The following is a 15,603-nucleotide window of genomic DNA, read 5'->3' as shown; positions in this document are numbered from 1 at the left end:
GGAAATCATGGCATTTAAGGCCACAGGTTTTTTAGTAATAGATTTTATTGAATAGTTGAAAATTCATGTTGACTTATTTTCAGTCAGAAATTATGCCAAAACTCTACCTGATAAATACACACAAAAATGTAAGATGTAAAAAGATGCTGAGAAACCATTAAGCACTGATGAAAGAAACTGAAGAAGACAGAACTTTATGAAGAAATATACTATGTTCATGGATTTACTTACTTATTTACTATTTACTATTTGTTCTAGTTTCATCTTATTGTTGTGGCCAATCCCTCTATTGAAACTCCTTTTATAAGTTCAAGTTCACTAGGATGGTAGGGCAGCCTATAGATTCCATGCAGTCCTTACTAAAATTCTAAAGACATTTTTCGCAGAAATGTTTTTTTAATCTAAAAACCACATTTAACAAACAACACTAAAAATTTATGTTAAACTAACTGACTCAAAATAAAGGAAAAAGGAAGCATTTCAAGACGGTAACATCTGCCCACAACCTGGAGACAGAAGAGCAGTTCCAGGGAAGCTGAGAGACCCACAGAGGCTCTGAGGAGAAAAATAGAAATAGAGGATGAGTCTTCAGAATGCCCATTATCTTTGGAACAACTTAAAGAAGGCAGGACTTGTGGAAAGATAGTTTTAAAAATGGTCTCATGAAATTGAAAAAAAAAAAAAAGATGGGAGAGAGAAGCAAAACTAGGAACCCAACTGCTACTGATATGGGAGCCATATGGGAGTATAGCTGCAGTGAACCAAGGGTTGTAGTTGCTCCTCTCTCCAGGAGGAGGCTTTGGCCAGTGACTCTGGTGCCATTGATGAAGCTGGAGCTGCTTGTCTTGCTGAAGGGATGAGAGTCAGGTCCTCAGATGCTGGACGTGAATTTCAAGCAATGTGGTTGATGGTCCTACCCTGGGAGCCAGCAGCTGAGGGCAGAGAGGTGTGCAGCAGCTTGGAGCTCTCTTGAGTACTGCCCCGAGACGACCTGCCAAGCAACAAGATCACCCTGACTTTGGGCAAGAAGAGGATATGCAAGTCTCAGTAATAGTCCAGTATTTATAGTACTGCAGAAACCAGAAAACTTGAAGCAGACTAATCACTCTTGCTATGAGTACTTGCATATAATTCTATTCGAGAAAAACAAAACATATACTGTGTGACACACAGAAGTTAGCATTACTATTATGATGAATGAATATGCCATGGAGATGTGGGAAAGATGGCAAAACACAGCACTGATGAGTGTGATGGACAGGAGAGTAAGTCAATGCCTAGTAGAGCCTGCATGGTAGTGGGGAACAGCCTGAATCTCAAACAGGGTCTTCTGCAGAATGCACTTCCCAGTCTCACAATTGTCTTTCTGTGAGCGATGGCAGTGTGTCTGAGATGGAGAACAGTTTGTTTTTTGGATTGGGATTCCTCAAATGTCCTCCATGGTTCTTGCTGCTGCTTGGAGGCCATGTAGAAGTCCATGATCCATGCTGTCTCTGGGGATTATGGGCAAGGATACTTTTTTTGCAGTGGTATTGATTACTGCAGACTCATAATTGAGAAGGAGGGACATTGAGAGCTTCTATGGCACCCTCCACCCCCAGGAAAAGGGAACAATCTAAACAGGAAGCCATTGAAAAGAATCCTTAAAATTGTCATAAAGATAATGAAATCTAACTCCTCACAGTTGATGGCTTCTGTCTGTGGGATGAGAAGTGACTTCGTTATCTTTAAGGGGCTGGACACTGGAAGTTTGACCATGCTCCAATAAGTATTCAGGCAACGGAATTAAACTTGTTATATATCTTTTCGTTGGAGGAGGGCACAAGAGTGGGAGGGTGGACGATGGAGGAATGGGAAGTGAGTGTGGTTGGAGTACAGTTGATGAAGTTACCAAACAATCAATAAAGATATTATCTTGGGAAAAAGGTTGTTTTGGCTGTTAATTTATTCTGAAGTGTTCAAAATATATTCAAATTTAAGTTCAAATATATTAATTATCTTAATATCTTTAACATAAGATATGTTACTAACACCAATGAGTTGATTTTAAAAAAATGAAGGACCAAGCTAAAATATTCATCAGTATGTTAGTGACAAACAAACAAAAAAAAAAACATAGATTAAAAAGAACATAACCTAAACTGCTATTCCACAATGTACACATGAAGGAAAGATATCATGTTATATCCTATACATTCTGTTCTTGTCAAATATTTGATATAATAAAATACACAAATACTACATAGTTTTTACATTTAAAGTATATGTTAATATTTAGTCAATAATCCCATATGTATATAAATATGGCACATATTGTTATATACATCCAGAAAGCTGTAAGTTAATAATGAATTCTTGTTTGGGTCATTTATCTGCTTCCTGAATATCAAAGAAAGTAAACACTGAACAAAACTCAACTCCATGAATTATTGATAGTGTGTTGGCTTAGTAAATTAGTGGTTGTAAATTCTCTCCCAATAAACATGACTTCAACAGCACTGAATAGTTGGCTAGGTTTACAGAATTAGGCATGGTATTCCTTTTGTTGAGTGGGTCTTCAGCCTAATTAAACACTTGTTGTTTACTAGAAAGTTATGCCTGGCACTAACACAATCTTGGGGTTATCCCACTGTATGGTTGTTGATGTGGTTCATCAGTATCATACCTCGGTAGGATTGTCCTTTGACCTCCTCCTTTGGGAGGAACTTTTGTGGTGCTTTCTTGTACCATGATGCTAATCCTCAGGGAGGAGGAATTCAAGTCAGTTTCATCTCAAGGGTCTCTGGTTCTGAAGTGCCTGGTATCTTTCGCAGTAATAACCCACCTTTCACCACTGAAGAGTAACCAAGGCTAACAGCAGTAAATAGTCTGTGTGTATTGGGAATCTCTTGGACTGGCTAACAAATGAAAACAGGGCTTCTCATGCTTGCTTCTGTGCTTGCTTGTTCATTTGTGCTTTAGGTAATCTTTGGTTCTTGGTGGGAGCACTATCAGCCCCGATGAGAAGTGTTTATGACACTATGTAAGTATACTTATACATAAACTGCATGTACTATGAGGGTTTTCATATCAAATTTAAATAGTTGGACATAGTAGAAAGTTAGGATAAAAAAGAAAACAAGGCTTTAGAAAAAATTCAAGTATTTTTAATATTTAAGTATAGTCTATCAATTCTGTGGGGATTTCATACCTACAAAAAGTGCATAGTGAGTATATTCAGCACCCATTAATATTTCAAATTTCCCTCAGATCTACTTCTCCTTCTATCAACTTAATGTACTTGTCATTTTTTATATATATTTTCATAAACCACTGACTCCATTTTTTTTTTTTTTTTTTTTTTTTTGCGTAGTTGCAGTCTTTAATCTCAGCAGGTCCTCACACACATGGAACACACTCCTGGACTTTCAGATCTTGTTGAAAACTGCGATGTCTCTGCACATGCTCCTCGAACTTGGTGATCTCCTCTTCCAGCAAGTCAGTGCCCAATTTGTCATCCTCTACCACACACTGGATCTGCAGCTTCCGGATACCATAGCCAACAGGCAAGAGCTTGGAGCCCCCCCAAACCAGCCCGTCCAATTGGATGGAACGCACACAAGTCTCTAGCTAGGCCATGTCTATCTCATCCTAAGGTTTGACATCCAAGAGGATGGAGGATTTGGCTACCAATGAAGGCTTCTTGGCCTTCTTCTCTGCGTACTGCCGTAGCAGCTCCTCACGCAGTCTGGCAGCCTCCTTATCTTCTTCTTCTTCATCACCGCCGAAAAGGTCAATGTCATTGTCCTCATCGTACTCTGCTGGTGTGGCACCCTTCTTGGTGGGAGGCTCCACTTGACGCATGGGAGACATGTATTGGGTCTGTGAGGCTGTGACCCGGTGAGTGGGCGAACTCTTCTCCAGTGTGTTCAGCCGGGCCTACAACTTGGAAGTGGCCTGCTGCAGATCTTGCAACACGCCTCGAAGGTTCTGGTTTTCCACTTCCAGACTGGAAATCCGTACAATGAGCTCACAGTGATCTCCACCAGGTCCATGGAGACCCCGGGGCCTGAGCTTCCGGCCAGGGATTTCTGGTTGTTCTCTCTGGCTCTTGTAATGTTACCGAGGATCACGCTGGCACCATTCTCCTGGCAGAAACCTGCTGTCGCAGGCCCATTCATCTGCTCGTAGAATCTCCTTTCAGCGTCATCGTATTTAAACTTATTTAAACTTCGTATTTTTGAGTCAAGGTTTCTCTGTGTAGTCTTGACTGGCCTGTACTTGCTTTGTAGACCAGGGTAGCCTTTGAGCTCACAAAGATCTGTTTGCCTCTGCGTTCCTGAGTGCTAGGGGTAAAGGCTTACACCACCATTCTCAGCTCCAATTTATTTACCCATGTATTTCTGGGGATTTGGCCTTTTATGGTAGCATGGTTAACAAACCATGGACAGCATCAGTATGTGTGTGTGTGTGTGTGTGTGTGTGTGTGTAGCTCCTGTCACTTCCAGGTCCTGTTCTCTTTCCTCTCACTGTTCCGCAAGACTCCCTATGCATTGTCCAATGTTTGGCTGTGAGTTTCAGTATCTATTTGGAGGTGCTGTTGGGTAAAGCCTCTCAGAGGACAACTCTGACAGGCTATCTGCAAGCATAGCAGAGTATCATGCATAGTGTCGGGGGCTGGCGGTCTCCCATAGGGTGGGTCTTTCATTGGGCCAGGCATTGGCTGGGCATTCCTTCAGTCTCGGCTCTATCTGCTCTATATGCATCCCTGCATATCTCATAGGCAAGGTAAATTTTAGGTTAAAGTTTTTGCAGATGGGTTGGTGTGCCACACCCTTTACTAGAAGACTAGTCTAGTTAGAGGGTGTCCTCTTCAGTCTCTATGGTCTCTGCTACTAGGAGTCTCTGCGTGAATCCCCCTCATATTCTCCCAGAAGCCTACCCTGACTTAGGTCTCCAGCTTGTCACAGAGGTGTCTCCACCCTTGGTTTCTCTTTTCTCTACAGGCCCTGTCCTCTTGTCTTTCCTCTCCTCAGTTCTGATATCCAACATCTTTTTCTTTTTTTTTTTTTATATTAATTACAGTTTATTAACTTTGTCTTTCAAGTGTTCCTACCTCCCTCCACCCCTCCCAATCCCTTCCAACCTCCCTCTTCTCCACCCATGCCCCTCCCCCAGTCCACTGATAGGGGAGGTGTTCCTCCACTTCCTTCTGATCCTAGCCTATCAGGTCTTATCAGAAGTGGCTGCATTGTCTTCCTCTGTGGTCTGGCAAAGCTGCACCCCTCCTGAGAGAAAGGTGATCAAAGAGCAGGCCAATCAGTTCATGTCAGAGACAGTCCCTGTTACCATTATTGTGGAACCCACTTGGACACTGAACTGCCATGGGCTACATCTGTTCCAGAGTTCTAGGTTATCTCCATGAATGGTCCTTGGTTGGAGTATCAGTCTCAGAAAAAACCCTGGGCCAAGAATTTTTAGTTCTGTTGCTCTCCTTGTAGAGCTCCTGTCCTCTCCATGTCTTTCTATCTCCCCCTTCTTTCATTAGATTCCCTGCACTCTGCCCAAAGATACCCTGCAGGGTAGAGTCTTTCAGAGGCCCTCTGTGGTAGATTTCTGCCCTGTTCCCTGTTTTCTCCCTCTTCTGATGTCCATCCTCTTTGCATTTCTGAATGATGATTGGGCATCTTACCCAGGGTCCTCCATCTTTCTTAGCTTCTTTAGATGTACAGATTTTGGTATGTTTATCCTGTATTATATGTCTAATATCCACTTATGAGATAGGAATAGCGCTACCTCAAGATCCAGATATACCACTCCTAAACATATATCCAAAAGATGCTCAAGTATACAACAAAGACATTTGCTCAACCATGATTTTAGCAACTTTATTTGTAATAGCCAGAAGCTGGAAACAACCCAGACTCCCCTGAGTTGAGGAATGAATACAGAAATTGTGGTACATTTACACAATGGAATACTACTCAACAATTAAAAACAAGGAAATCATGAAATTTTCAGGCAAATGGCAGGAACTGGAAAAGATCACCCCAAGTGAGGTATCTCAGAAACAGAAAGACACATAGGGTATATACTCACTCATAAGTGGATATTAGATATCCACCATCTTAACTCTCTGTGCCCCTTCTTATAACTTGTTTCCTAATTTCAACCATTACTTCTGTCTATTCTATCTTTGCTTCCAAGTGAGATTTATGCATCCTCACTTGGCTCCTCCTTATTACTTGTTTTCTTTGAGTCTGTGCCTTGTGGTATGCTTATCTTGTACTGTATGGCTAAAATCCACATATAAGCGACTACAGACCAAGTGTATCTTAGTTTTGTTGTTTTTGTTCTTATGCTGGCCTCTAGACACCTGTATATCTCTGGTGTTCACCAGCTTGGTAGTCCCTCTGCTTGGTAGTCACTAGCTGAGTCCCAGGTAGGCCAGGCAGATGCGGAGCAGTCAGAAAGACTCTGAGCCAAGAGCTGCTCCGGGTGCCCCACATGCCTCTTTGGGATGGGGGACAATGCTGCTTTGGTCCTGCACTGAACAAACTTGCCTTTACTGAGTTCAGTGTCTCTGCTGTGCACACTCAAAAAAATTGGGGCTTTATTTTATCACAATGTAAATATATTAATAGAAAGTATCATTTTTATTGGGGATATTAAACATAGAATCTCTTACTGTATACAAGATTTAAATTATAGAAGAAGAATTATTTCAAGAGCTTGATATTGCCTAATGACTAAACTTATTAAAAATGGGTTGTATACTTGACAATGACAAAATATGCTTTTTAAATGTTTTACCACAAAATGGTTGGGTAATATTAGTATTACTTAGCCCAGTTTCATATTCCAGAGTTAAAAACACATCTCAAAGCATTAGTTTGTAAGCTATTAGCATTGTAAATTTTGTTAGCTCAAAATTAAAATCTGTTTCACATCTATGTCTACTGATTAACTGTTTTGTCATTTTTGTGTTGGTTTTCATCAATTGTTCCCTTGAGTTTCATATCTTCCTATTTTCATCTTTCAGTTACAGTTATTAAGTGACAGTATTATAAATATTTTTACCTACAGTCTGAACTCAACTTTATTTTGTGTGTTGAGCTTTTTGTGTGAGGTGGCTTCATTATTAGATTAGTTTTGAAAATGTTTTTTTTTGTGATTTTTGTTTAAAAGTTTTGGCAGTTGCAACTGGAGTACTGTTAGTTTGATTATTCATCACTACTGAGGAAAGGTCTGATTTAAAATACTGTGTTTTCCAATGAGCTGCTGGAAGAAAACTTCCTTCAGTCTCTCAAGTTTCATGCATTAGTTAACTGACATCATTTAGGAGGTTGGGTTCTTTGATTTATTTTTATATATTAATCTGTTAAAACTCTCTCTCTCTCTCTTTACTATAATACTTACACAATGTTAAAAAGTATCCCCATCAAGATACTAACTCAATTATTTACAGACATTGAAAGGACAATTCTCAACTTCAAATGGAAAAACAAAACAAAACAAACAACAACAACAAAAAAAACTAGAATAAGTAAAACAATCCTGTACAATCAAAGAACTTCTGGAGGTATCTCCATCCTTGATCTCAAGAAGTACTACAGAGCAAGAGTACTAAAAATGTCATAGTACTGGCATAACAACAGACTGAAGGGTCAATGAAATCAAACTGAGGACACAGAAATAAACCTGTATACCTATGGACACCAGATTTTTGACAATAAAACCAAAGGCATGCAATGAAAAAAAACAAAACAAAACAAACAAACAAACAAAAAAAAAACACAGCATCTTCAATAAATGGTGCTGGTCTAACCAAATGTCTACATGAAGAAAAATGCAAATAGATACATACTTATCTCCCTGGAAAAGTAAAATTCAAGTGGATCAAAGATCTCAGCATAAAACCAGACACACTAAATATTTTAGAAGAAAAAGTGGAGAAGAGCCTAGAAGTCATTCGCACAGGAGACAACTTCCTAAACAAAGCACCAACAGCACAGGATTTAAGATCAACACTCACTACACAGGACCTTATGGAAAGTATTTATATCTTAATATTAGTTATTCATAACTAAATTCTCATACCTCCATGTGTATGTAGAACATTATTATTCTACCTTTTTACCTTAGCCTATATTTGTCTTCATGTTTAGTGAATGATTCTCATGGCTTACATAGTTTATTGCTTTTAGTTAGTTCAAAAATCTGTCTTTTTTTTATTGGAGTGTATTGTGATTTTACTTAATATAATTATTGGTGAAATTATTTTAAGTTCACTTTATATTCATTTAAATTGCTCCATTCTATTTTGTTTTCATTCCAAATTTCCTGGTCTTACTTTAGTTTGGTATTGCTTTTGTATGTGTGTATGTGTGTATGTGTGTGGAGAGGGAGGGAGTTTCACTTTACTCTCTAAATGGTAAATCATAGTAAGAGCTGGAGGGGATGGGAACTCCACAAGGAGAGCAACAGAACAAGATAATTTGAACACAGGGAACTTCCCAGAGACTCATACTCCAACCAAGGACTATTCGTGGAGATAACCTAGAACCCCTGCACAGATGTAGCCCATGGCAGTTCAGTGTCCAAGTGGGTTACATAGTAATGGGAAGAGGGACTGCCTCTGACATAATCTGATTGGCCTGCTCTTTGATCACCTCCCCCTGAGGGGGGAGCAGCCTTACCAGGCCACAGTAGAGGACAATGCAGCCACTTTTGATGAGAACTGATAGACTAAGATCAGAAAGAAGAGGAGAACCTCCCCTATCAGTGGACTTGGGGAGTGGCATGCATGCAGAAAGAGGAGGGAGGGTGGGATCGGGAGGGGAGGAGGGAGGGGCTTATGGGGGGATACAAAATGAATAAAGTGTAATTAATAAAAAAAATCTGCTATACAAAATATGCTTCCACATGAATAAGCTAGTAATTTATTTTATCACAGAGATAGAAGGGAACATTATTACAACTGGCTTTCAGGCATCTTGTAATCAAGTATTAACTTAAAATTTTACCTTTGTAATCTTTCAACTCTACCAGGCATTCATTAAAAGTCAAGTGAACTCCATAGTTCAGGGTCACATCACCCTCTTCTAAATAAAGTATAATCGCTTCTTCACCAGACTGTATTTCTGTTCTTCAATCGAAAGTTCCTCAATTTTATATTAAACTTGTAGATATATAAGTTCTGGCTGTAATTAAATAGAAATATGTATGTGGGCTCTTTGAAGATTAAATCACTTTAAAGCCTCTGTGCCAAGTTTATAGAGGAGTAACAAAAATTAAAATAATAAAGCAGTGATTATAAAACTACTGCCATTGTTTCAAAAGTTTGAGAGTCTAAGTTATTTTTCCAAAGGTAATGTATCAGTATAACGTAAATAACACAGAAACCCACCACCACCACCACCACAACCACCACACCAAGTACTATTACAGGGGTATCTTGAAAATTCAGTGGAAATCAGGGAGAATTTGAATAGAAAGCATTATGAATGTGCTGCATAAAAGCTATCTCAGGGGCCTTGGGTTTAGGACAGAGAAAATATATAAAGTACAAGTCTTTTAGAAAATGCAAATATTGAGGATTCAAGATATCTAATAGCTTATCAGTCATATCTAAAGACCGGAAGAATAAATAAAAAAATTGAGAAATAATAAAAAAATGATACAATTATGAATTTAAAGAAGAAGACACTTAAAAACTTTGCCCAGTGTTTACAAGAGTTATATGCCAGGTATATTGATAATATCATCAGGTAAATGCTCTTGAGTCTTGTACATGGGATGAAGAGGTACTGATCTCAAGGAGAAAGAGTTGTTATCTGAAGAAAATACTTTCTAATGTTGACTTTATATGTTCAGATTTCTGATTTGTTCCATTTTAAGATTTGCACAGAGGGAGTACTCAGATAGGCTACAGAAAACGACTTTCACATGAATAAAAGTTGCTGAATGAACAAGTTTCCCACTAAGTAGAAGGAACATTTACTTATCTCCAGGCATTCTGAGTAAGTTGTAAGGTTTCTTTTAACACGCAAAACCCACTGATGGCAGGCATAGCGGCTGTGAGGTTGTGACTGTGTTGCCTCTGTCATTCCCCAGAGTTCCCGACCATTCTCCATGTCTTTCTGTTCTTACATTCTTTCTGTCTTTATATCTGCGATGGTCCCTGAGATTCAGAGAAGGTGTAACCCGACTGGCCACTTGAGGCTTGAGAATTCAACTAGTGCTTTTTCTTAACACTTTTAGTATCCATTCATCTCTGAATTCTTAGACCTCTTCATTATTAAAATATGCTTCTCCAAATAAGGCCAGAGGTAGCCTTTGACTACGGGTGTAATTCTAAATATTTAGAAAGTACAGCACTAATTTAGCTGAACAGCAGCATTGGCCCTCAGGACCTTGTCCTCCTGCTGAAGCTTTGTCTTCTTGAAAAGACAGAAGCTTTGTCTCTGTCTACACTTGGGTACTAACTGAGGAACTCACCAGAATCCAAAGCCACACAGACGGTCCTGACTAAACTCAAATGTTGCTAAATAATGAGTCAATGAAGTTTTGAGTGTTTGGAAGAAATTATAGAGAGGATGGAAGTAAGTGAGGGGTGGCTTATGAGAGTACATGGGATGAACCACTACAGTAATCAGAACAGATTTTATACACGTGAAAAACTGCCAGAGAACATGATTAATTAAAAAGGAAAGATCTCAAATTTCTTTCACTTATGTGGAAAGGAAATTGAGATTCTCATTAGAGTAACTTAAAGCCATTTCACTGATCCTACATAAGTGCATGGATTGAAGTCTGGTAGGAAAAAATGTTTAAATATTTGAAAGTATCATGGTTTGCATGACATTTTCTCAGAGGTTATTTTTAATTTAAATGGTTTATCATAGGATTTGAGCAAGACGAAACATTTATCTTAAAAGTGCTTCCTTCAAAAATATTTTATGCCTATTATGCTAAATGTAGAAATTAAATGGTGATATTAGCAAATCTATTTTAATATGAATTAATTTAGAATGTCTTTCAAACAAGTTTCTGAATTAAACCTGAGCCAATTTATTCTCTGCCTAGATTGGATATGTCTGTGATTGCTTGACATTTAAGAATTCAAATATGTTATTATTTGTATTTATTTATACAAAAATTATCATTGTGCTGAGCCAATTATAAATTGACTATTGGTTAAGAAACAGCATGTGAGATTTTCAGGTAAAGTAAAGATAACCTTTTACTCAGCCTACTTTGATGCATATGGATCTTCTCAGAACCATTGTGCATACATAAACATACTACAATGAGAAAGACTCATTTTTATTAAATAAGTTTTAATTTTTAGAAGGGATTTTGTAATGGTTCATGTTTGAACAGCTTTGAAAATACATTTTTTTTCATTTTAGAAATTCTCTCATATTTTCTGTCATGTCATAATTTCCATCTCCATAATCAATTCAAAATTCGCTTCTTCTTAACCATGCCCTCATTCAAATTCTCTGGAAAAATTAATCACCAGTTTCTCGGTATTTTCACTGTAAATATTGTCGTCAATCACTTAATTTCATGATTTTCCAACCAAAGGCAATGCTTGGAGAGGACCTAAACCCCCAACTCAGAAGTAGCCCATAGACTCGGTCTCCAAGTAGGGTCCCTAGAAAGGAAAGCAGGGAATTTTTCTGGCATGAACTCAAAGTCAGGCTCTCTGATCACCTCCCCATGGGGATGCAGCCTTGCCAGGCCACAGAAGAAGACAATGCAGTCAGCCTTGATGAGACTTGAAAGCCTACATTCAAATAGAAGAGGAGGAGGACCTTCACTATCAGTGAACTAGGGAAGGAGCATAGGAGGAGAAGAGGGAAGCTGGGTGGGATTGGGACTAGACAAGGGAGGGGACCACAGCCAGGATACAAACTGAATAAACTGCAATAAATGATAATAATAAAAAAGAAAAGAAGAAGAAAAAAAGAAATGCTAAATTAGTGATAACAAATCACAAAAACATTTCCGTAAGCTTCTAAATAGTTTTGAGTTTTACAGGGCTATTCTTAGCCTTGTAAAATTCCTTAGTCAATTCCTCTAATTCATGAACACATCTTTTTCCACCCTCTTGGGCTCTAGCTTATCAGTATGTGGTAGGCTTTTAGCAAAACAACCTGCCATCTATTTTGTTAAGCCTATTGCTATGCTTTTATTTATGATTAGTATGATAAATGGGATTGTTTACTAAAATTGTATGTAGATAAATTCATTGTTGGCAGACAAACATAGAACTGATCTTTACATATTGATTTTTTTTCTGGAAAATGTTTAATTTATCGGTAATGACAGATTTTAGATTTTTTTTCTCTTTAGAACCATGTAATGTCAAATACACTTTTACCTTATGCATCCTGGTGTTGAAAAATTTTATTCTGAACACCCATTGTACTTTTCTGAATAAAGATACTAAATTGTCCCTTCATTACTATTTATTTTTTTAAGGAAATATAAAAAGAAAGTTATAAAATTCACATGAGATTACAGGGTAAAGTCACCTTAAGAAAGATGCATACTGTTGATTACACACTGATGAAACAACAACAATCACAACAACAAAAACCTTTCTATTGGGCTCTTAGTTCCAGTCATGCTCAGTTTGGAAATCAGCATCAACTAAATCTAAGCTGAGTGGGGAAACACTTCTTACGGACCGAGAAGAATGCTTTCTTCCAGGTACAAGGTTTTGACGGCAGGTGATCAACTTCTTGAGAGATGGTTGTACCTGAAAATGTTATCTCCATCCGTGGAATGATCCCTTCTTTGAATTATAGTTTTATGCTATTGTTGCGAAGTAGTAGAAAATAGAAGATGTACCACAGGTAAATGGCTGTGTGATATAAAGGACACGTTTTGTCCCTACCCTCATTGTGTCCTAATGCTTAAGCTATCATGAGATGAGAGGGTTTTTTTGTTTTGTTTTGTTTTTTTATTGTTTATTTTTATTTTTCTGGGCTCTGAACTATTATCACAATGTTTATGTATTCTTTTTTAATTTTTTTTTGTTTTTATTGATTACAGTTTATTCACTTTGTATCTCAGCTGTAGCCCCCTCCTCTACCCCCTCCCAATCTCACCCTTCCTCACTCTTCTCCTTTGCCCTCTTCCAATACAATGATAGGGGAGGTCCTCCTCCCCTTCCATCTGACCCTAGTCTATCAGGTCTCATCAGGACTGGCTTCTTCCTCTTCCTCTGTACTGGTTAGGCTCCTCCCCCTTTAGGGGGAGGTGATGAAAGAGCCAGCCCATGAGTTCATGCATTCTTATTTCAGACCCAAGACAGGAGCCAACTGATCAAACTCTGAAACAAAGTGGCAGTATAAATCATCCTTTAAATTCACTTTCTGAGGTATTTTGTCACAGTGACAGATACAGGCTACAAAAGTTATCAAACAATTTCCCGCAGAGTTTGGTCATGTTTTCTATCAATCTCTTTTTTTTTTTTTTTTTTTTTTTTTTTTTTTGGAGCCACAGTTATAAGCAATTCTTGTGCTATGTTGACAACCCTAATATAATACTATTAGATACTTAACATAACTGAGAATCAGCCACTGCTATTAATTTTTTTAAAGCACAGATGATTTTTGATTTAATGAAGATTTTTAAACAAAATATCCTAACGTAGATCTGGGAATGGAGATTCCCAGGGAATGCAGATTACTTTGCATTTTGGAATTCCTAATTTTGCTACATTTTATCTCAGGAAAAAAAAAAAAACAGTAATCTTTTTCTGATTATCAAAGTTAAAAAAATGTTAAAGTAGTCTACTCTCTTTGGTACATTAAGCTTCTGTTCTGAAAGTTTCAATGATTTTATTAAAGTCAGCACATCATGGTTGCATTTTCAGTAGCTTTTGAATGTGGTCATCCCATCATTAACCTCTTCACTACTTTTCTTAAAGTTCTGTTAGAAGAATAAATAGAGAAGATAATGAGTTAGTGGATTATATTTCCAAGTTTCTATTCAACATATGATGATTAGAAAGTGTTTGAAAATTATTTGTAGGCTATTGGACTAAATACATGGGTGTGGACAAGAAATACAGGCAAACAGAAATGCTGACATACAGGTATCAAAAGAAAAAGACATTGGCCTTGAGAAATAAATAAGACACACTGGCTGAGCACTTTGACAATACAAAGAACGAAAATTATCCTATAAATAACAAGAAGCCCAGACCTGTTAAGAGTTAGCATCTTTCTCTATTCTCAGACACAGATGTTAAGTGTTGGTGTAAAGAGAAATTTCTGGACACGATAAATATAAGAATATTTATATCCAACTGTAACAGCATAAAACTGAATTTGTCTAATTTTAATTTGTATTCATAATAACTAGTACTACATTTAATTTTCTGAATTTGTTCCCTGTATCACTGCTGTTTTTTTCTTAATTATGTTAGTGTTTGATCTTTTGTTTAACAAATTTTTGAAAATACACTTTGTTACCAGTAGGGAGAACAATCATTTCTCTGGAAGTGTTTAGAGTAGTACACCTCCTTTGTGTTTTATTAGAAACATTACATATCATTGGTATTATGCTGTCATCAGGAGCCTAGATTTCTTTTGCAGTATTTGCTAGTGAACCAACATGTTATACAGTTTTCAAATATAACTTAATTCTCTAATAAAATTAGCAGTCTATCTTTGACTACCACTTATGATTATTTAAAGATGGTCATAATATAATCATTCTTACCCTCTATTTATGCTAACATAACTACCTAAAATTTTATGAGATATTCATATACTTTTAATTAAGCATATACTTACAATACATGCTGTTAAGTATGTGTTTTAAATTTTTATTATACATTTATGAATATTGGAAATGTAGACTTTGATGTGTATAGTAGACAGGAAATTTTGAAAATTCATTTTTAATTTAATGGACTTAATTTCTACCTCTGACAGGCAACAAAGGATACTAGTAATAGCCTGTAGTGTTTGGGAGTCTGTTGAACAACCCTAACTAACTTTCCAGGGCTAGTGAAGTAAATGATCTTAGAGGAGAACTAACAGCTACCACTTTACTAAACTACCATATTACATTCCTTAACCACAATCTAAATATCTCTTCTTATATCCACTTATAAGTGCAGACCGCATCCTTCATCAAACAAACTTCTCTTTGCAACAGAGGCAATTACTGAAATGCAAAACAGTCATGATAGTATTGTAAAGTCCACTGCCAAATGATGTATCCACAATGAAACTCATTGACTTAAGGCCCAGGTATCATTGCAGAAGAGAGGACAGATAGATTTTAAGAACCAAAAAACAAACAAACAAACAAACAAACAAACAAAAAACTTATTTGCTTTGAGATTGTGTCTCACAGGAGTGTCAGAAGCTATACCCATGAAATGACAGTAGTAAGACAACCTAAACATGAACTGAACAAGGGTAGTAATAGGTATGTTAACATGGAAAAAGGAAAGCCCAGGGTACTTCAACCTTCACAAAGAACTATAGGCCCTAAGGAACACTGGGAGCATGAGAAATAGAATACCTATCAGTTACCAATTCAACATGGTCAACTCTGAAAACATACATACAAATAACATATGCACTGTGC

General features: G+C 37.4%; 1 pseudogene; it reads right to left on the bottom strand.

Annotated features, from left to right (window-relative positions):
* Positions 1 to 3,407: 3,407 nt before the first annotated feature.
* LOC129685417 (elongation factor 1-delta-like) lies at positions 3,408 to 10,115 on the bottom strand (annotated as a pseudogene).
* Between the last annotated feature and the right edge of the window lie 5,488 nt (positions 10,116 to 15,603).

Source organism: Psammomys obesus, unplaced genomic scaffold (assembly GCF_907164565.1).
Source record: "Psammomys obesus unplaced genomic scaffold, mPsaObe1.curated_primary_1811, whole genome shotgun sequence".
Lineage (NCBI taxonomy): Eukaryota > Metazoa > Chordata > Mammalia > Rodentia > Muridae > Psammomys > Psammomys obesus.
The sequence above is the reverse complement of the archived record's forward strand: the minus strand, read 5'-3'. Positions and strand labels throughout refer to the sequence as shown.